We start from the raw sequence: 21,913 nt of genomic DNA, 5'->3' as shown, positions 1-21,913 counted from the left end.
TAAAAGGGGTTGCTTGTATTGATATGCTAAGAAATTAGATGTCGATATCCCTCCGATCTATAAGGATAAACTTAGGTTGAGTGTACCCTTATCTTGGGATCTCTTTGTGCTTAATGCAATCGTAGGGGTGTTGGTTAGGAATAGATTCCAATCAACATTCCTATGGGATTAGGGTTCAATCACTGAGAAATTGGGGTTGGTCTATTATAGAGATCCTTTCAGTCTAAAACACCCGTTCAATCTATTTGTTCTTCATCCTTGTATCATAATGACCCCTCAAGGTGATCCATATCCATAGTCCATTGTATTTCACTGTAGCTCTTGTAATGTCTTGCTTTGTTCTTTAATTTGTGTAGTCGTATCATATTTACTTTCTTACATCTAGTCAAGTATTTTCCCTTGCTTAAGATGTTAGGCTAGATTGTAGGCAGCGAAGGAGTAATAGTACATCCTTAGCTTCGACGAATACAATCCTCGTGTCTTTACACGAGGTATTACTTGGCGATCCTGTACACTTACGGGGAAGCGATCAGATACCGGATTAGATCATTGGATCATTGTTTTTTTGCTTACACCTAGCTTTCATAATCCTAGATCACTAATGATATCATTAGCATTGAGATTCATATGGGTATTTTTCTCACTTGATTTGGAGCCTGATGGTACTTTTGGAGAATTGGACGATTCTTCACTCCATTGTTGTTAAATTAAAAATTTATCCGCCCCAAATTGGCTATAAAAGTGTGTAATACTATCCAAAGACTAAAGTAATCATTTATTAATATAATTGATATGGAAATAGTAGTTAGGCATTCAAAACAAATAATATCACTAATTTATTGGCATAAAATAGGATTAAGATAATGTGATAATTGACAATGTAGAATGCAGTTTTGTTCAACATAACTCATATAAAAGATTCTTTAGTCATTTAAAAAATAGAAAATGATAATCATCAAATTATTTCAAAAACTTTTTCCTTAGAGCCAAGGCTGCAAAGGAACTAGTTGTTGAGTTTCATGTTAGTATCTTATCCTATTTGTCTTTTAAGATTTAAGTAATCAAGTTTAGTTGGATGATTGTATTTGATAAGTGTATAATTGAACATAATTATATACCATTTTATACACTTATTTGGCACGTATTAGGTGTTTATTTGGATGATGATACTTAAAATGAGTAAAATGTATAAAATGTTATTTTATGTGATGAGCAGTGTAAAATGAGAGGAGGGAGCCAAAAGAAGCAATGTTAAGACAAAATAAAGAAGATAAAGCTCTCTCAACATCAAGAACAAGGGAACATTATAGATAGAACACCTTACGACCCCCTTACAGCCACACTTATGGCTGCAAGACTCATCCAGAGAACCTTGCAGGCATGCTTAAGCTTTTAGTAGGAGCATAACTGTTAGATGGAGGGACTTATGGGAAGGACTTATGCTAGTAAGCCAAATCGTAAGGGTCATCCAAAGGATTTTAGTGGGAGCACATATGCCCGGAATGGAGGTCCTAAGCACAATCAAGAGAAGTTTATAGTCTAGCAATCACGATTGTAAGCTGGACTATAACACCAAGATTGAAGACCTTAAATACATAGTTTACTATCGTAAGATACCCATAAGGCATTCAACCCATCATCTCCACCTTCTTACACCCTTGTTCTGCATAGATTTGTTATATGATCGATTTGGATTCACTTTTGTTCATGTAGAAGATGGGGTTTGAGGAACTATATGTGCAGTAATCAGGCATAAATTGATATTGAATCCTCAAAATTTGGTAACTTCTGCTTTATTAACAACCTTTTTATGAATAATTTTTTGGCCTACACCCTTTATCTCAAGTTTTGGATTGGACACCCAAATTGTTCATCGGTCTAGGTTATGTTATTTGGGTTTTGGGATGTTATTAGGGTAAAGTGCTAATTCTCATATATGAGATATCCACCCTAGCCACTATGGGCGCATTTGCGAAATTTATACCTTTGAAAGAATCAATGTTGGACTCATTAGATATTTAGCTATTCATGTAAGGATTGGTCATTGGAGATTTATAGAGAGTCCTTTTATGAAATATATTGAAAATAAAAAAAAGGCACAGATGATTTATTTATAACCAAGTAATGATAAATACTATATGGTAGCAATTGGAAATTCTTTGGCTTTTAACCAGAGTATTCTATAGGAACAGGTTGTGCCAGCTCAATACGTCAAGAATTCCTAACTATTGCATGGGAATATACTCATTTTAGAAGAATCTTTCCCTTCTAAAATTTTTATTATTGAAGCTTCTCTTTATTTTCTTTTATTGAGCATAATGATGAAAGTTGAGCTTTAATGAGTTGTAACATGCAACATGACAGATGTGGTATGTGTGGGTTTAGGTCTATAAATACTGAAAGTGCATGAATCATCAAGTAATAACTCGTGGGTGAGCTTGATGGTCATATTTCTCAGGGAACTCAAGAGGCTCCTATTATTTTATTTCTATTAAATAATAGCTTGAACGTCTATGGTATATCTTAATTCTACCTCTATAAATTAATTAATACAATAAAATAGAGGATTATTATGTGTGATTGGAAAGAGTTTGGGAAATCTTATGAAGATTCCCTTAATGATTACTTCTGAAATAACATTAAGGAGTGATGATTTAATCTGGTATTGGACTGAAGGAATTCAAGGGCTTATTGGTTCCAATCTCTTTGCAATTAGGTCTAAGCACTACGAACTTAAGATGGAATCTCTTCCACCGCTGCCTCCTATGTCTGTCTTAAGTTCAAGAAGTCCACTAGAAAGGCTAATCAAATCCTTATCTAGAAATCTAATCAAACCGTAATCCCAAAATATAGAAATATCTAATCTCTTAAAGCATTCATAGATCCAACAAGGCAGGAGTCTTCTAATGTGTGGGCATATCTTCCACATTACATCAGCAAAATATCACAAATCAAACATGCAATGAATCACGAAAACTAGAAAGAATATTGAATTGCCAATAAAGAACCACAAGTAATAATCAAGGTGAATTTACATAAAATCCCCCTTGAATTGGGGTCCTCTAATGGATATAAAAGTATTGCTTAATTAATAACAATCATCCAAAGGAAATAAAACAAAAGAATTCTTAGACTAACTCCCTCCAATATGGTCTTCGATTGTTCAGGTTGAGTAGATCTTAAGATCATCAAGAAAATGCTGAAGTACTACTGAAATCTTTACGAAAAACTACTGAAATCTTCCTTGGAAAACTTTACGAAAACTACTGAAATCTTGATGAAACTCATCTCCAATAGCAAAGGTCTCCAAGAATCCAGCTGCCTCTCCCAGCTTTGATAAAAGAATTTGCTATAGATTGATAACCCTAAGGTATTTATAATATCAAGTCTACCATGGCCTTACCATGCTCATTGTGGAGGCTGTGGTGAGCAAGTTTGTAGCTTGGGCCCCAAGTCATGTCCTGGGATGCTCTACTTAACTATTGTGTTGATTGGTCATGATCGTTATGATTCACAATGACTATTGTTGAGTCCATTATGACTTTTGTGTTAATCTCTATGATTCCACAGTGGTACGGCTTGATAATGGCTGTGATAGAAGTGGACAACGGCCATGGTAGGACATGAACATAGCAGTTGTGAGCCATGGTGAAGCTCTGGTTCATCAAGTCGACTTGTTTTGCTCCTAAATACCTTGTTTTATTTGGCCCTAAGACAGAATAAAAGCTTGTAGTGAATAAAATAATGAGATTATGTACTAGTTTGGCACTAAACATGTAAAATTCCATGCTAAATGCAGTTTTAATAATATATAAAATATGCACTTTCAAGCACTTTGACCACGTCCTTTTCTGTGTGTACCGCAAGTGCACGAATTTGTCGATGTAATAATACCATTGTGAGAGGGTAGTCATATCCACAGAGAATAGTGATAAAAAACACAAAGGATTGCTATTTAACTAGAGTGAAGATGGATCGATGGTAGTGTGAAAAATATCAATATGAAAAGAAATAAAAACAACAAGAAAGAGGGATGCTATAAAAAATGAGAGGAAAGGCAATCGATAGAAAGTGGGCCACCCAAACATTGCTTCCCCTAGAACTATTGCTTCAAGTACAAAAGCAACTATTATGTCTCCTAATTGATGCTTAATGAGTCGTGGAAATCCTAAAATACACATTCCTAAACCTAAGGTTAACCGTGACTAACCCTACACTATGCCCCAGCGGAGAAATCATTCAATCTCAACACCTCACACTGTACAAAGTTGCTTAAAGCTCTAGGGACTCTAAGTGATAAACCCTATTCCCGTAACATAGATCTAAGTTTTTGGTCCAAGTGAAAGACCCTTAGTCACAATTAAACTCTAGATACTAAAGATTACTTCAACGTTTCACTCATGTTGCTTGCGCAACTAAGCCCTAGCGGAGTTCGTCTCTTAGCACTTCACTCTACTATGACCGCAAAGAACTCTTAGAATGTGGAGATAGAATAAATCACACCAAGTGGAAAAGGGATGTTCTGCTACCTTTCGACTGACCCTCTCGACCTTCTCAAATCTTGCTTTGTATAACCCTCATGGTCTGTCACTCACCCAGAAGGATTACCAATGTTGGCTCTCAACACTAGTTTCACTCGAAAGGAAAACCCATTCAACAACCATTCAAGATTAAAACTCAACTAGAAACATCAATTAAAGAATAAAAATAGAAAAGTCAAAGAAATAATATCATCCTACGGTTTACAAGTCCAAGTACCCATTAGGGGTTTAGCTCTCCATGGAGCGAGATACAATCAATAATGACATCGAAAGTAAAACACCTTTCTAGTCTGTATCGATGGTCTTGTGGAGCAGCCTCGTCTTCTACATAGGTTCCCTCGTCAAGTCGAGGGCACACCTCACCGAATCGATGTCGACGAAAGCTCCCCCAATAACTATCTTCTGAAGAAACGTGGTGTTAAAGGCTGTAGAACACTCCAAAAACCTTGCCAAAGCCTCACCAAACCCTAGCCACGAGCGCCTCCAAAGATGGAGAAAAGATGAGAAAAATATAGGGCCAAAAGATTCTAAAAATGGGCTAAAATCGTGAGTTAAATAGGTTTAGAATCGGGCATCCACATGTCGTGTGGAATTTCCACATGCCCGTATGAATCTGCAGGAATTGATCTTCTGAGGCCTGTAAATAGTGACTATTACAGTAACTTTGCCACAATGATTTTCTACAGTACTACTACACCAAAATACTCCGAAAATCCACACTTTTCATCGAGGCCACATGAATGGGCAGACATTCATGCTGTAGATCGCGTTACTTATTCAACAAAATCACTTTTGATGACAATCTTGCTAACTTTGCACAAGTCAGAACACATGAGTGTGACTGCATTTGTGCCCCTCCACTTTGCATGTTCACTCGAGCACAACATAGTTTGGCACACACTCACGTGTCTTTAAGCACAACATGTATCTTAACATTTGTTAACTCCAAGATTTCATCAACAAAGTGCCTCCACGATCTACTTTGGCTTCCTTTTTCAATTATTGTCTCCACAACCCTATATGCACAAAAGTAACACAAATACACATGTATGAGCGATAAAATCTAAGAAAAGTAATGCTCAGTGTAAGAAAAGAATACTTCATATTACTATTACACAAGCATTTATCAAGCTCCCCCACACTTAAGCTTTTGCTTGTCCTCAAGCGGTAATAAAACATTGAAGCATAAAAGAAGGAAATCTTGAAAGTGCTTGGCCTTAGATTCACCAAAAGCATGCAAGGGAAGCATTCTACAAGGGAAATTTCAACACCAAATACGAAAAGTCATTGCTCTAACTAAAAACTCGTATAAATAAAGATAACAAATCCAAAATTCGTATAAGTGCGTGTAAACTCATTCAAGTCAACCCAATGATTACTCCTCAAAGTTCTAAGTATAAGGTACTTATTTATTTACAAAACAAAGCAAAGAGACCGCAGTAGCTTCACACATCCTCTAAGGTAGCCCTTTCCGAAGCGGCCGCTAAGGTGGCTTTCACAATTTCGAGGTGGTAGCTCTTTCTACCGGGATAGTAGCTTTCACTCATCCCATGAGATAGCTCTTTCTCTCATTATGGCATAACTAGTATCTGAATTATGAGAGTAGCTTCATACTTTAGAGGTGGTAGCTCTTTCCACCCCAAATGCACAACTAAGACAAGTATATATTTTCGCTTTTTATTTTCTTTTCCTTCAACCATGTTTTTTTAGAAAAAATTAACACAAGAAAAAAACTAACTAGTCCCTTAAACATCGAACTTGAGTTTCCAAAAAGATTTACTGAGCGAGTAGTGCAACAAGTGTCAATCGGGCAAAAATTTCTAAAAATTCTAGTAAAAACTAGAGCATGAGAACATTCAATGTTAAAAATTCTCCTAAACTGAAAAATACAACCATTGCAAATAAGGTGAACCGCCATTGGCTACATTAGCATTTTCAGTCAAAACTTACGTAATGTGAACTCCCCCAAAACTTAAGATGTACATTGCCCTTAATGTACACATGCAAGCAGGATAAAAAGTACAACACTCAAAAGCAGATGTGAAGATGGGTAGTTGAAACAATACTCCACTGAACTCCTAATGGTACGTTTGATGGGGCTATATTCCTTGAGAGTTGAGTTCCAATGGGTTGTAGAGCACACACGGCCATGTAAAAATCACATTGACCGTGCCCATGACTATTCCTCAATTTCCATACTCACAAGACAATCTACACGCATACTCAATTTCCATACTCACAATGTAAGAAAAAAATACTTCGTATTATTATTACACAAGCACTTATCACACTTATCAAGAAGTTCCAAATGGGAACTAAAATAGAATGTCAGATGCCTCTAGATTCTAGGGTTTCAGCTATAGCCGAAACAGGGAGGAAAGATCATTTATACTGATACTCACAAGATCATTTTCTCAAGTAATGGAGACACTATGAGCATTCCATTAGTTATGTATCAACGTTCTAACAAAAATACATGTATGCATCAAAAACCTCAGGTTCCGAGGGGTAAATGCATTAAAAAGGGACAAATTTTAGCAGACGGTGCGACTACAGTTGGTGGGGAACTCGCTTTAGGAAAAAACGTATTAGTAGCTCATATGCCATGGGAAGGTTACAATTCTGAAGACGCAGTACTAATTAGTGAACGTTTAGTATATGAAGATATTTATACTTCTTTTTACATTCGGAAATATGAAATTCAGACTCATGTGACAAGCCAAGGTCCTGAAAGAATCACTAAGGAAATACCACATTTAGAGGATCGCTTACTCCGCAATTTAGACAGAAATGGAATTGTGATGCTTGGATCTTGGATAGAAACAGGTGATATTTTAGTAGGTAAATTAACGCCTCAGACAGCGACCGAATCGTCGTATGCTCCGGAAGATAGATTATTACGAGCCATACTCGGCATTCAGGTATCCACTGCAAAAGAAACTTCTCTAAAATTATCTATAGGTGGAAGGGGCCGAGTTATTGATGTGAGATGGATTCAGAAAAGGGGTGGTTCCATTTATAATCCAGAGATGATTCGTGTATATATTTCACAAAAACGTGAAATCAGAGTAGGTGATAAAGTAGCCGGAAGACATGGGAATAAAGGTATCATTTCCAAAAAATTTTTGCCTAGGCAAGATATGCCCTATTTGCAAGATGGAACACCTGTTGATATGGTCTTCAACCCATTAGGAGTACCCTCACGAATGAATGTAGGACAGATATTTGAATGCTCACTCGGGTTAGCGGGGGATCTGCTAAAAAGACATTATAGAATAGCACCTTTTGATGAGAGATATGAGCAAGAGGCTTCGAGAAAACTAGTGTTTTCTGAATTATATTCAGCCAGTAAGCAAACAAAAAATCCATGGGTATTTGAACCCGAGTATCCGGGAAAAAGCAGAATATTTGATGGAAGAACAGGGGATCCTTTTGAACAACCTGTTCTAATAGGAAAACCCTATATCTTGAAATTAATCCATCAAGTTGATGATAAAATCCATGGGCGTTCCAGTGGACATTACGCACTTGTTACACAACAACCCCTTAGAGGAAGGGCCAAACAAGGGGGACAACGAGTAGGAGAAATGGAAGTTTGGGCTCTAGAGGGATTTGGTGTTGCTCATATTTTACAAGAGATGCTTACTTATAAATCTGATCATATTAGAGCTCATCAAGAGGTACTTGGTGCTACAATTGTTAGAGGAACAGTACCTAACCCGGAAGATGCTCCAGAGTCCTTTCGATTTCTCATTCGAGAACTATGATCTTTGTCTCTGGAATTGAATCATTTCCTCATTTTTGAAAAGAATTTCCAAATTAATAGGAAGGAAGCTTGATCTAAATGAATAAAAATTTCTATTCTATAATCAACCAATATAAACATCAGCAACTTTGAATTGGATCAGTTTATCCTCAACAAAAGCTTGTCTCAATTTTGTTTTCCATGTCAATCATTTTACATTAAGGATAATGTATTATTCAAGTGTGGGGGAGGGTTGCATGCTTGTTTTGCTAGAGATGATGAGTGCTTATCCGATGATGGTCTATGATCGATTACATTTCGATCTTCTTAACCTTAGGAAAATACATGTGTGTTAGTTAATTATTGAGATCCATATTATAGTCTCACTCTTACTTTGAGGGCTTAAGTTTATCAATCAACAATAATTGTCGAGCCGCATGTTGTTAGTATGAAAACCGCTTATCTCTTTTGTGTTTAAAAAAAACCTTGAAAGTCAGATTCCTTGTGGGATACCCTACCGGTTCTTTTTAAATGCTGTTTGAAAAGATGGTAGAAAGAGTTATCATCCTAGAAGAGTGAAAGATACTCTTGAGTAGTCAAATTTTAGGCATTACAAGTGTACATTTGATGACCTACCGGGAGAGAAGACTACAATAGCTATAGGGTGTATGAAGCAACCACCCATTGTGAATAGTCAATTCTAGGTTTTATTTTGCTAGGTTAAATCTTGAAAAATGTGGGGCACTCAACTTAGGGTTTGTACACACACAAGTTCTTTGAAGTAAGAGTGTAGCCACGTATTGAGTACTATTGTTGTTTCTAACACTTGTTACTTTTTCTTTGTTTAAGAAGTTTGCATTCTCCTAAGATCAGAGGTGATGCACTCATCGTTCCTTTCATTGAATGATGTGAGATTGCTTAAGGATGAGCAATGATTCAAGTGTGGGGTTATTTGATGAGTGCAATTCATATCATGTATTCTTATGCTCAATTCATGCTTTTACTTACCTTTTAGCACATCTTTGTATATATTCAGTGCTATTGTGGGTATGCTTGTTAATGATACAAGAATTGAGGAGCTCAATTTATTTAGTAGTGAATCTGGTCTCTAAACTAGAGAAAATGGAAGAAATGCTAAGTGTTCAAACTCAGCACGGGCAGAGCACAGTCATGCTCTGTCCCACTAAATCTCCTAGCCTTATGCAGATCAAGTGAAGAAGCTTGCATGGGAGTGACACCAGGGCCAACACGGTTGAAGCACGCTAGTATCCCTTCCCCTGAATATCTCAGGTTGGAGTTGTTCTTCCACTCAACAAGGGAAGCATGTGCCAGGGGCTCCTAGCACGATCATGTTCATGGAAGCACATGCCAAGCAAGACAAAAGCAGGCCATGGAAACACAATTTAGGCACGATCATGCTAAGATCATGTCAAGCAGGAAGATAGCCCTTTTTAACTCCAGTCTCTAGGGTTTTTCCTCTTCTGTTGTTCAGGGATTCAACTTTCCACCTGGAAGACTTTGAAGAGAGTAAAGATCAAGCTTCACCACACATCTTAAGTCGATCAAGGAAGATTTGAAGGTACAAGAGAAGTGGGGTTAAGAATATAGAGCTCGGAGAGGAAGATCATCTTAACAAGAAGAAAGTCATGTCTTCTTTCTTTAGTGCTTCATCTTTGTTTTCCTCATTGTACCCATTCATAAGAGGCTAACCGTCCATGGTGCCCCAGGATGTGAACTATATTGTTTTGTATGCTTTAACTACTTGATTTTTAATGATTATGGAGTTCTTTAACCGTCCATGGTGCCCCAGGGGTTGTACAGCCTCCTATGCAGGTGAAATAACTCTAAATGACTACACAACTCAAATAAATGTAAAAACAAAACCTTTTTTGCACATGCAGTCATAGATTCACATGCACTAAATGAAATAAATGCCAACTCAGCTCTCGCACACTCCAAATCACTATATAAGCCCTACTGAGGTAAATACAAAAAGAACTCAACCTAAACTTTGAGTTAACACACAAGAAAATATTAAAATACTATAGTAAGTCATCAAAGATTGTTAAAAATGATGTCAACGTTGAAATACTGATTGGAACAGGACTATGGATGGCATCGTTGAGTGAGATAAGGTCATTAATAGTAAGGGTAGATGGAGAACATTCGGGTACAATGGGAAAATAGGGAGATCGTTAGAGGACTTTATATGATTATACTAAGCTAACATAAAACAAATTTCAGTCTAGTATTGCTCGACAATGTGTTGCAGCCAAGAATCCGTTAAATTGATTTTGTTGAAGCTTGCCCTTGCTCAGATGGTAGAACAATTAGTTAAGTTTCATGTGCTAGCAGATGACGACTCGAATAACCAAATTGGAGGATTCTTAGAAGTGTGTGATATGCTTAAGATGAATGGAGTTTGAGAGGATGTTATTCATTTGAGATAATTTCCATTCTTATTGAAGGGATAAGCTAAACAGTGGCTTCAAGTGCATCCATCGAATGGGCATATGGTTACCAATTGGCTGATTATTAGAGCAGCGCATGCATCCATCGGGTTAGTGCTTCCATTGAATGGATATATGGTTACCAATTGACTGATTATTGGAGCAGCACATGAACCCATCTAGCAAGCAGACCACAATGGAACCCTTACAGTAACACCTACAACCTTGGAAGGAGGAATCATCCATACTTTTTATGGAACAATAAGAGGTAGTAGAAAAATCCTTTGCCAAAATTTCCATTTCATTAATCACATGAGTTGTTAATTCAAAATACAAATATGAAATTTTTGCAGTTTGATCCACACTATTTTAGAGCATTGAATATACCACGAGAAACCAATAAGTATCACTGCGGAATTTGGAGAATTAGGTTGGACAGATTGCTAAGTTACTATTTGAACAACAAAAATATAGTTTATTGAGTAACACCGAGGCAAATCCTTGAGAGCATCTCAAGGGTATCACTCCTAGGAGTGACAAGTAAGTGTAGATGAGGAGTCTAACCCCACCTAGTAAGATAAAGAGGAATTAGTACACGTGGCTGGCCTTACTCTTAGCATGGAGAATCCGATGCTTCCACTGGTAAAGGAGTATGCACCCTATTTACCTTACCCTTTAAAATTGAAAAAAAGACAAAATAGATGAACAATTCAATAGTTTCTTGGATTTTCTTAAGTAGTTGCACATCAATATTCAATTTATTGAAGCCTTGTATCAAATGCCAAAGTATGGCAAGTCCCTCAAGGATTTTCTTATAAATAAGCAGAAATTCGAAGAAGTCTCCACAGTCACATTAACTAAAGGAAGTTCATGATCTTTCAAAACAAGTTGGTGAAGAAGAAGAAAGATCCTATACTCTTTACTGTTCCTCAAATAATTTATAATTTGATTAATGAAAAATCTTTGGCCATTTTGGGCCTAGTATTAATGTCATGCAATACACCATGTTCACAAAATTTGGGCTTAGTGACTTGCAACGAACTAGGATGATTTTCCAATTAGCCAATAAATCTATTAGGCATCCAATGGGAATCATTGAGGATGTCTTCATTAAGGTTGACAAGTTTATTTTTCCCATGAACTTTGTTATTCAAGATATGGATGAAGATGTAGAGGTACCTCTCATCTTAGGATGCCATGAAGTATTCAATTGATTCTAATAATTCATGTTTTTTTAAATGCAATTAATTTGATTGTTGATGACTAAGTGCTGGAAATTATGCACAACAAGCCTTTTAGAGAAGTCATTGGATGATTGTCAAGAAGAAAACACTCCTACTTTGCCCAAAAAAGGTTGAAATTGGAGTATAGATAAATGAGAAATAATGGAACTCAGCCACCCATGTGAAGAAAGGCAAGTAAAACCTTTGTTCAAGGAGGTAACACATGATTCCAGCAAAATGATTGATAAGTTCCTTATCTTCTACGATATAGACTTTGAGCTCTTTGATTGGGACACTCACATGAAGGTTGAGGGAGTATTCTTTCTTGGAACACCCTCGCATGTACTTACTAGGAACAACAAGGTAGTGACATAAAACAAGTGCTTCTTAGGAGTCAACCCAAGCATTTTTCATATTTTTAACATACTTTTATTAGTTAGTTTATATTTGTTTGTTTTCATGTGCTAGTAATAAATTGCTCAGTTATATCACATTTTTTTCTTGAGTTGGTTGCATGTGTGAGGTTCAAAATATTTATTATGCACTTCCCAGGCCATATCTTCGATTTGGACATTCATGTATGAATAAGGAGAACTCTGTTTTATTTTCTATGGTAGATTACAAGTTACTCACACACGTAAACTGAGTCATAATACCTTAACATAATACTTTATGAGCAACATCACACCCATAACCCACCCCATAAGGGGAAATCATAGAATCTTATGAGCACATATTTGATCCACAAGTCCTAGAGGAACAGATTATTGAGGTATCTTACCGGTGGCTTATGTCCATAAGGTGGTTAGAAGGATCATCAAGTGAGCATTATTGGTAGACCAAAAACCACTTACGGGCTGTAACTTGTAGGGGAAGTTAATTGGGGACCTTATAGGCTATCTTATGCTATAAAAGCTATCCTGAGAGCCATACAGTGTGCTTCATTGTATCCCTTATGGATCATAACCTAGTGCGGCATCTTCCAGGGCACTTACACTAGTAAGGATGAATCACTACTACATAACTGCCTATTTGCAGCGGTTATAAACCGCTGCACAAAGCATTACAACTGTTGCATAAGATCTATTTTAACAGTTTGGAAGCCGCTGCATCTGCTCTCGTTGTAATAGGTTATTGCAGCGATTCTATACATCCTATTGCAACGGTTTCACATCGTTGCCTAAACAGTTCCAATTAGCATTAGTTTTTGTAGCGGTTTTTAATTATGCAGCGGTTACTTTATATACTGCAGCGGTTTATTTTGCAATGGTTATATTATATATTGCAGCGGTTTCACAATATTTAGTGCAACAGTTTTGTAATACATTTTGTAGCGGTTAAGTAATATATGTTGCAGCGGTTTAAGAATAGCTATATCAGTGGATCTATTGCAGCGGTTTAGAATATTTATTGCAACAGTTAATAAAATTCATCATAGTGGTTTTATAATCCTGTACCATTTTACAAATAATAATTTTAATAATCCAATTCAATAATATTATAACATTATCAAACATCATCCTAAAATGTAATAAACACTTCAAGCCAACAACATTATATTAAAATTAACAAAAATATTGAATAACATAAGAATTCAAGGTGAAAACTAGTTAATATAAAACAATTTTGAAGTAATTACAAAATAAGTCTTCTTCAATGTTTTTCGAATGAAACCAACTCAATATAGTATCACCGTCCCTATAATTATAAAAAAATTAGTTAGTAAAAATAACAAGAATAAACTTGTACGATACATGCAATATATATTACTTAACATAATAATAAAATTTGTTAAAATAAAATGATACTATAAACTATATTCCAACATAATGACATCAACTAAAATGATAATTATTATAAAAGAGTATCTGAGGTTCATGATAAACTAAAAAGAATACTTGAACTAAAATAAAATTTTGCTCTAGTTCTAATCTTTAGAGAGTAACAAAACACAAAACAAACGTTATCAATTCAACATGTGATTGGAAACTGATGGCCATAATTCACCAAGGCCTAAAACATTTTCTACATATAGAATTGAAAGAGAACATGGTCAAAGATATCATCTCTCAGACTAATCTTATTTTATTTAGTTATGTACACTGCCTATACAAGGCAACAAGGGCTTCTACAAACCACAGAAGTTTGGTGATGGCAACTACTCAGAGATCATATATAATCAATGAACTAGAACAAACTCAAAGCCAAAACATAACCATGTTAAAAATAAGGAAAAGAAAAAATGATTATTTTTTTCTGTCATTTATTTGAAGAGTATACTGGCACAAGTAAAAGTACTCTTTCTAATTATTTTTTTCTATCATTTATTTTAAACAAATGATTTTTTACTTATTTATTAGATTTATTGATTTTGTCATATGTATGTATTAAATTTACAAAAATTATGTATTATTCTCGCATATACAACGATTCTTTTAAAACAACTGCATATCTTAACATATATGCAGCGGTTACAAAAAACTGCTGCATATAGTGACCCATATGCAGCGGTTATTGATAACCGCTGCATTATAATGCATATGCAACCGTTATGAACCGCTGCTATTTTAGCATTTGCAGCAGTTGTATAAACCGATGCATATCTATCTTATTATGCAGCGGTTTTGCAATGGATTAAGTCAAATGTAATACTAATTTGAAAAATTACTCTACAACGGTTTGAAATCGATACAAAACCGTTACAATAGATAATCTATTACAGCAGTTTTATAACCGCTGCAAAGTAACTCGCTGCATAAATGCAGTTATGTAGTAGTGAATGTAAGATGGTAACCAGAGAGCCTTATAGACCATTATCTATAACCACTTATGACTGTAACCTAAGTTGTAAAGGGGATGGAACCTTTGTGTGGCCCTCACTACCATAAGCACCATATATGAGGTAGATAGAGCATCTTACAATTACAGCATATGGTCATAAGCCACACGTAAGCAACTAAGGTTTAATCTTCCACTAATGACCTTTTGGCATTAAAATTTGTTTTTCTCCTTCATTTATCATCATTGATGACTCATTCTACTCCCAGTTTTTCCCCTTGTCCTCTATTCTTACCTTTGGGAGCTTGAGGATGTGTTTGAACCCTTGTGGAGGCATTTCACCAAATTATTTTTTTGATTTTGTCCTCTTGATCGAAGGTATAGTTTTCTTTTCAATTTTTTTGGGATAACATGTGTTGGATGCACTGAAATTATTTAGAATATGTTTTGGGGAAATAGAATTAGTTTTGAATACATGATTGTAAAATTTTTTAGCTCTATTATACATGAGAAGTCCTTAAGGCCTAAGCTGGAGGCTTAGAGCCGTGAGGACTACTGTAAAGGCATTACCCCCGAAGCTTATGGCTACAAGTCGGCCTATAAGTAAGCTGTAAGTAGTACTATTTAAAAAATTTTCATATTTTTTTAGACTAACTTTCAATATTTCTCTTCTACAGGATGAGATACATAAAGAGGACTACATCCGACTAGTCTAAGAGGATAAAGATTGAGGCTATTACCTCTAGGATAAAAACCCTGGGTTCCTCTAGACTCGTGTTGCTCTCTGCACATACTTTCTTTTGTCCATATTTCTTAGAATGATACACCCGCTTGAGAAGAAAGCGGTTTTGCCAATCCCTCATGATGGACTAGAAAGTTCTCTCACACTTGTGGCTAGAGGATAAGGTGCGAGGGATGATACATTCCTACAGAGGAGTCAACTTATGAGGTGACTACCTCTGATGTTCTTAGAACTTTTCTTTTTTAGAATTTCCATAGCCACAAACTTGGACACCTTCAAAATATAGCCGTTTCACCTCGTATTAAAACTGAGCTTGCAAAGTGGTCCACCTATTGATCTTTACTAAGTTCTAGCTTTCATTATAACATGACCACAAGATGCCTCAAACCATCAGGTTGGTAACAAAGCAGGGCGGGAAAAGGAAGCGGTTCCTTCTCCTAACAGTCTCCAAAGATTTGGACAAGAAATTTCTATCCCCGATTCCCTAATGGGGGAAAATATTTTCCCCATCCCCGTCCCCACAGGCATCACTCATGGTAAGACACCTATAAATTTTAAGTTTTTTTTTATTATTTAATACAAATGCTGATGCATCACTCACAGGTTTATGGGTCATCAAGTAATACGTCATGCGTGAGCATGAGTATCATATTCCATAAGGCCAAGGAAGTACTATTAATCATTCTTCATCTACTTTCTAGCCTACAATTTCAAATGAGGGGAAGAAAAGAAAACTAACTAACTAACCTAATGGCTGAGTACTTACACACACATTGGTTTAAATATGTTATTAGAGGGCTACCAACACCTGAATCTCTATATGTGTTGGCACAAGAATCCCCTTTCAAGCTACATATGACCTAATACAAGCGTGCTCTCGCGTCAACAAGTACAATTTAAGAATGAACTATGGAGTTCTCCATGTGTAGATCAAGACATGCAAAGCATAATAGATTGAATTTCAAACAACCAACAAATTAAAAAATAACAACATCCATAGTTTTGCAACAAGAATCACCCTAGGGTTTAACCAAATCCAAACACCATAATAAGTTAATCAATCAAGATGAGAGATACTTATACACCGAACAAGGAAAATAAATTCAATAAAAAAGCATTACAACACCATCTAAAGCCATGATCTCTTTGAATGGATGAAGCTTAAAATGATCTCCAATGATGCCAGCATATTTCTCCACAAATGACTCCAAAAATACCTTAGGGCTTCACTCCTACTCTTTCTCCTTTTCTCCTCTCCCTCTTTGTGAAGATGTCTGCTAGTTTCCCCAAGTATCATCGCCAAAAGATGGCCAAAAAGCCTCAAGATTGTGTGGCGGCGGTGGCCGAAAATGCAAAGAAGAAGAATCTTTTTTTCTTTTTTAAAAATGTGTATTTATACCCCGCAGGCCATCCCGCCAATATAGCTCCATATGAAAAAAACAAATTTGAGTTCACCCTGATCCATACGAGTGCCATGCGAGCTGTCTGAAGGCCGCATGGATTTTCACAAAATGTTCCAAGTTTTTTTTTCTCCGAATGCTACACTAATGCACCTCGAAATTCACTTCATTTTCCACCAAGTCCAATATGGGTGCCATGCACACCATATGGAGGCCGCATGAGTTTCCTGAACCTTCCAAGTTTTTCTTCTCTTGGTGGTACAGTAACATGCATCCAAATTCACTTCTTTTTCACCCAAATCATGTCCTCCAGTTCTCCATGGCTTTATCATGCCCTACAAAACAAATTACAAGAGATTGAGCACAAAATGTGTATAAATTCAATAAAATTACATGCTAATTATAACAAATACGTATACAGAAAAATATATACATTTAAGCACTTATCAAATGCATTTATAGAACAATATTTATTACATTAAACATAAACTAGGATATAGAGACTTTAGAGAAACAATAATCCAAATGTTTAACAATGTAGAGCAAAACATAAAATTTAAAATATATACGAGTAGATGAATATAATATGATACATAGAGCTTGAATACCTCAACAAAACTACTCAACCTTCCAATTAACAAAAATCTACAAGACTAATATGTAAATATAATCAATTCACGGATTCTCTTAGGTCAAAGAATACTCTAACTTCCTTCACCCAATTTAAGGAAACAATGATGGGTTGACCGATGCCCCTCCCTCCTCCAATCCTATATGGGAGGAAAAAAGGGGAATTCCATTCTAGCTGAATAGAGTCCACTTGGGGATTGGGTATTCCCAGCCCTATTACCATCCTTACTAGTTGTGTTCTAGTCAAATATTATTGAATCCTCCTATTTTGACTTGTCATCAACTAGTGGAACGCCTCACAGTTCCATCAGCAATATCCTATCTAGGATCGTCATATCAAAGATAGTCTTGGAAGATCTTTATATCTTCTTCCAAACTTGAGCTTCCAATCATTCAAGTTTGGTCTTTGCAATCTTCTAATCATCAAACTTGATCATCCATTGTTCCATGTTTTGGTTCTTCACAATCATGTCTTCAATCTTCAAAATATTTAGTCATCTCTAAATAACTCCATCCATATTAAGCTTTGCCTTTAAATAACTACCTCCAAGTTTGAGCTTTAAGTTGCCTTGCCAAACATAAATTGTCTCTTCATTTATCCACATACCAAAGTAGGCTCCTAATATATATTTGATCTCTAAGTAGCCACTCGAAGATGATCCAAATATACTATCAATAGTTTTGCCACTTAAGTGAGATTGTCCTTGGCTTTTATAGCTATTTCAAATATAAATCTTTCTTCAATAATCTATTAGCCCAAAATATCTTTCTCAAGCTGATGTTTCTTTAGTGACACATCCCCAAGCTTTGCATCAATGGCATATTATCATAGTTGTCATATTACATCATGCCATCTCAACATGAACCTCAAGCTAGACAAGTTGTCAAATAAAGCTAGTTTTGTGCCTCTGCACTAAAAAATATGTAATTCTAATCTTCTCTCTTTTATTTCAAGGGTAAGAATTTGAGAGAAGAAGTAGAAGATTTGAACTAAAGAATGCGTCTTGTTTATTAATTGAGACAAAATCCAAGAAACACATGCCAACCTTCTCTAAAATGCAGGCTAACTAATAGAGTGATTCAATACAAAGCTGGGGGCCTACAAATAGGGGCAAACTAGCTCAACCCAAAATTAATATGCCAAGATGAACATTAAGCTGGCTTGCCAAATAAATAATAGATAACTTAATTGATAAATGTTTAGAAAATTAGCTTAAGGGAGTCCACCATTCTAATGATGATACCGGTGGAGTCAATAGTAATAATGGATTATAAGGTCAAAAGAATCCTAATAAACAATGGTAGTTCGACTAATATTCAATTATAAGATGCATATTAGAAGATGGTGGGTAATAGAAAAACTCAACTCTATAAAGTCACTTTTTGTTAGATTCACAAGGCAAGTTGTATAGTCTAAAGACAAAAGTAACCTACCACTTATAGTAGGAGAATCCCCCCATAAACAATGGCAACAAAACCTTTCCCATGAGTTAAATGCTTTTCTTTTTATAATGTTATTATTGGTAGGAAAACCTTGAATACCTTGAATGAATTGGTCTCTGATAAGTGCTTGTGTACTAGTAATACGAAGTATTTTTTTCTTATATTGAGCATTACTTTTCTCAGATTTTATCGCTCATTGACAACGCCACTTGCGTATGTCCCGCAGGTGCACGGGTTTGTCAAGTAATAAAATCCCAGGTGAGTGGGTATCGTATCCACAGGGAGTAAGGAATAAAAATACTTAACATTGTTTCTTAACCAAGTGAAAGATGAATAATGATTTTGTTAACAAGATGTAATGTAAACAAGAATAAAAGAGACAAGAAAGAGAAGCACAAGTAAAGGGGAGGTAAGGCAATCAATATAAATGGGGTACTCTGATATTGTTCCTCCTAGGATGATCATTTCATGTGCAAAACCCTCTATTATTCTTCCTAACTAATGCATTAATGAGTGATAAGTGCTTGTGTGATAAGAATGCGATGTGTTCTTTCCTTACAATGAGCATTACTTTTATCAAGTTTAAGCGCTAATACATGTGTATTTTTAGTTCTTTTGCTCATGTAGGGTTGTGAAGCTATGTTTTAAGAAAGAAGCCAAAAATAGATCGTGTACGCAATATTTGGTGGAATCTTAGAAGCAACAATGCGAAGACACAAGTGGGGCTCTAAGATACGTGAATGTTTGCCAACCTCCATGTATTCAAGCCATTACAATGAGTTGAAGGGGCCCGAAGGTGGTCACATATGCGTATCCCAACTTGTGCAATGATAGCAAGATCTTCACCAATGAAACCATTTATTGAAGTAGCGACATGATACTACGACATAAACGTGTGCCTGTTTATGTTGCCTCGATGAAAAGTGGATTTGGGAGTGTTTTTGGGAGGGAGTACTGTAGAAGATTATTGCAGAAAAATGTAGCAATGTCATCTGTAGCGATTCGCTCACGTACGGCCAAAAAAATCGAATTCCAGAGAATTCACACGGGGGTGTGGAAATTCCACACGCCCGTGTGGAAATTCCACAGGGGCATGTGGAACATCCACACGCCCGTGTGGATGCCCGATTCCAGCCCTTTAAAAGCCACGATTTAGCACCGATTTCTTCATCTTTCCCCTATCTTTTCTTCCACCTTTCCCCATCTTTGGAGGCGCCAGCGGCTAGGGTTTGGAGAGACTTTGGCAAGGCTTTGGAGAGGTGTGACGGCCTTCGACACTGCGTTTCCTTTCGAAGAGAGCAATTGGGGGAGCTTTCGTCGGCACCGATCCTGCGAGGTGTGCCCTAGGTTTGACGAGGGGACCTTTGAAGAAGACGCGGCCGATCCACAAGACCTTCGACATGAGCACAAGGGGGTTTTCATTCATGGATTGCATCTCTTCACTTTTGATTTCATTATCTATTGTATTTTGCTCCATGGAGAGCTAAACCCGTAGTGGATACTTGGGTATTTGTGAACCCTAGGATGTATTCATTTCATTGAATCTCTTTATTATGCTTTCAATTAATTGATGTTTATTGTGAGTTCCAATCTTGTAGGGTTGATTGTTTGAATAATCCCCTAGAGTGACAATATGGTTGAGAGTTCTTGTTGGTAACTCTTGTGAGTGAGTGACACACCACGATAGTTAGACAACGCTAGATTGGAGAGGGTTGAGAGGGTGAGTCAAGAGGTAGCGGAGTGTCCCCTTTCCCCTCCGGTGTGATCTATCCTACCTCCATGTTCCAAGAGTTCTTGGCGGCCATAGTAGAGTGAATGTGCTAAGGGATGACCTTCCGTTGGGCTTAGTTGCGAGTGCAACAGAGTGAAGCGTTGAAGTGATTTTAGCACCTAGGGCTTAATTGTGGTTAGGGATCTTCCACCTGGACCAAAAGGGTTAAGTCTATACATAGGAATAGGGTTTATCACTTGGAATCCCTAGAACTCATTGCAATTCTATACGAGTGCGAGGTTGAGAGGTTATTCAATTTCTCCTCTGTGCCATGTATAGAGTTAGGCATGGTTGACCTTAGATTCGGGACCATGTATTAAAGGATCCCCATTAGTTAGAAAGCATAATAGGGGGTTTTGTACTTGAAACGATTGTCCTAGGCGGAACAATATCTAGGTACCCCATTTATCGTCGATTGCCTCCCCTATCTTTTACTTGCGCCTCCTTTATCTTTTCTTATTTTTATTTGCATTGAGTTTGTTTTCACATAACTTTCAACATATTTTCATTCTAGTTAAATAGCAATCTTGGTGGTTCTAAGCACTATTCCCTATGGATTCGACTACCCTCTCACCGCCATATTATTACTTCGACACCCGTGCACTTGCGATTTACACACATATTCGGTCGTGTCAATGAGTCATAGAGATCCTTCAATACATGGTCCCAAACCTAAGGTCAACCATGCCTGACTCTATGCATGTCCCGGAAGAGAAATCGAACAATCTTAATACCTCACACTCGTACAGAATCGCAATGAGTTCTAGTGATTCCAAGTGATAAATCCTCTTCCTAGATGTAGATCTAACCCTTTAGGTCCGGTGGAAGGTCCCTAGTCACAATGACCGTAAAATCACTTCAAAGCTAAAATCACTTCAATGCTTCACTCCATTGCCTCTGCAACTAAGCCCCAGCGGAAGGTCGTCTCTTAACCCATTCACTCTACTATGATCACAAAGAACTTGAGGACATGGAGCTAGGATAAATCACATCGAAGGAGAAAGGGGGTGCCCCGCTACCTCTCGACTCACCCTCTCAACCCTCTTAAATCTAGCTTTGTCTAACTCTCGTGGTGTATCACTCACTCACAAGGGTTACCAATAAGAACTCTCAACTCTAGTGTCACTCTAAGGGAGTATTCATTCAATCAAGCATTCAAAGATTGGAACTCAATTAAAGCATCAATTAAT

General features: G+C 36.7%; 1 pseudogene; it reads left to right on the top strand.

The window, feature by feature from the left end:
• Positions 1-1,414: 1,414 nt before the first annotated feature.
• LOC120254430 lies at positions 1,415-8,380 on the top strand (annotated as a pseudogene).
• Positions 8,381-21,913: the final 13,533 nt, after the last annotated feature.

The sequence above is a fragment of the Dioscorea cayenensis genome, unplaced genomic scaffold, assembly GCF_009730915.1.
Source record: "Dioscorea cayenensis subsp. rotundata cultivar TDr96_F1 unplaced genomic scaffold, TDr96_F1_v2_PseudoChromosome.rev07_lg8_w22 25.fasta BLBR01000444.1, whole genome shotgun sequence".
In the NCBI taxonomy this organism is placed as follows: Eukaryota; Viridiplantae; Streptophyta; class Magnoliopsida; order Dioscoreales; family Dioscoreaceae; genus Dioscorea; species Dioscorea cayenensis.
Note: the sequence above shows the minus strand (reverse complement) of the source record. Positions and strands in the feature narration are given on the sequence as shown.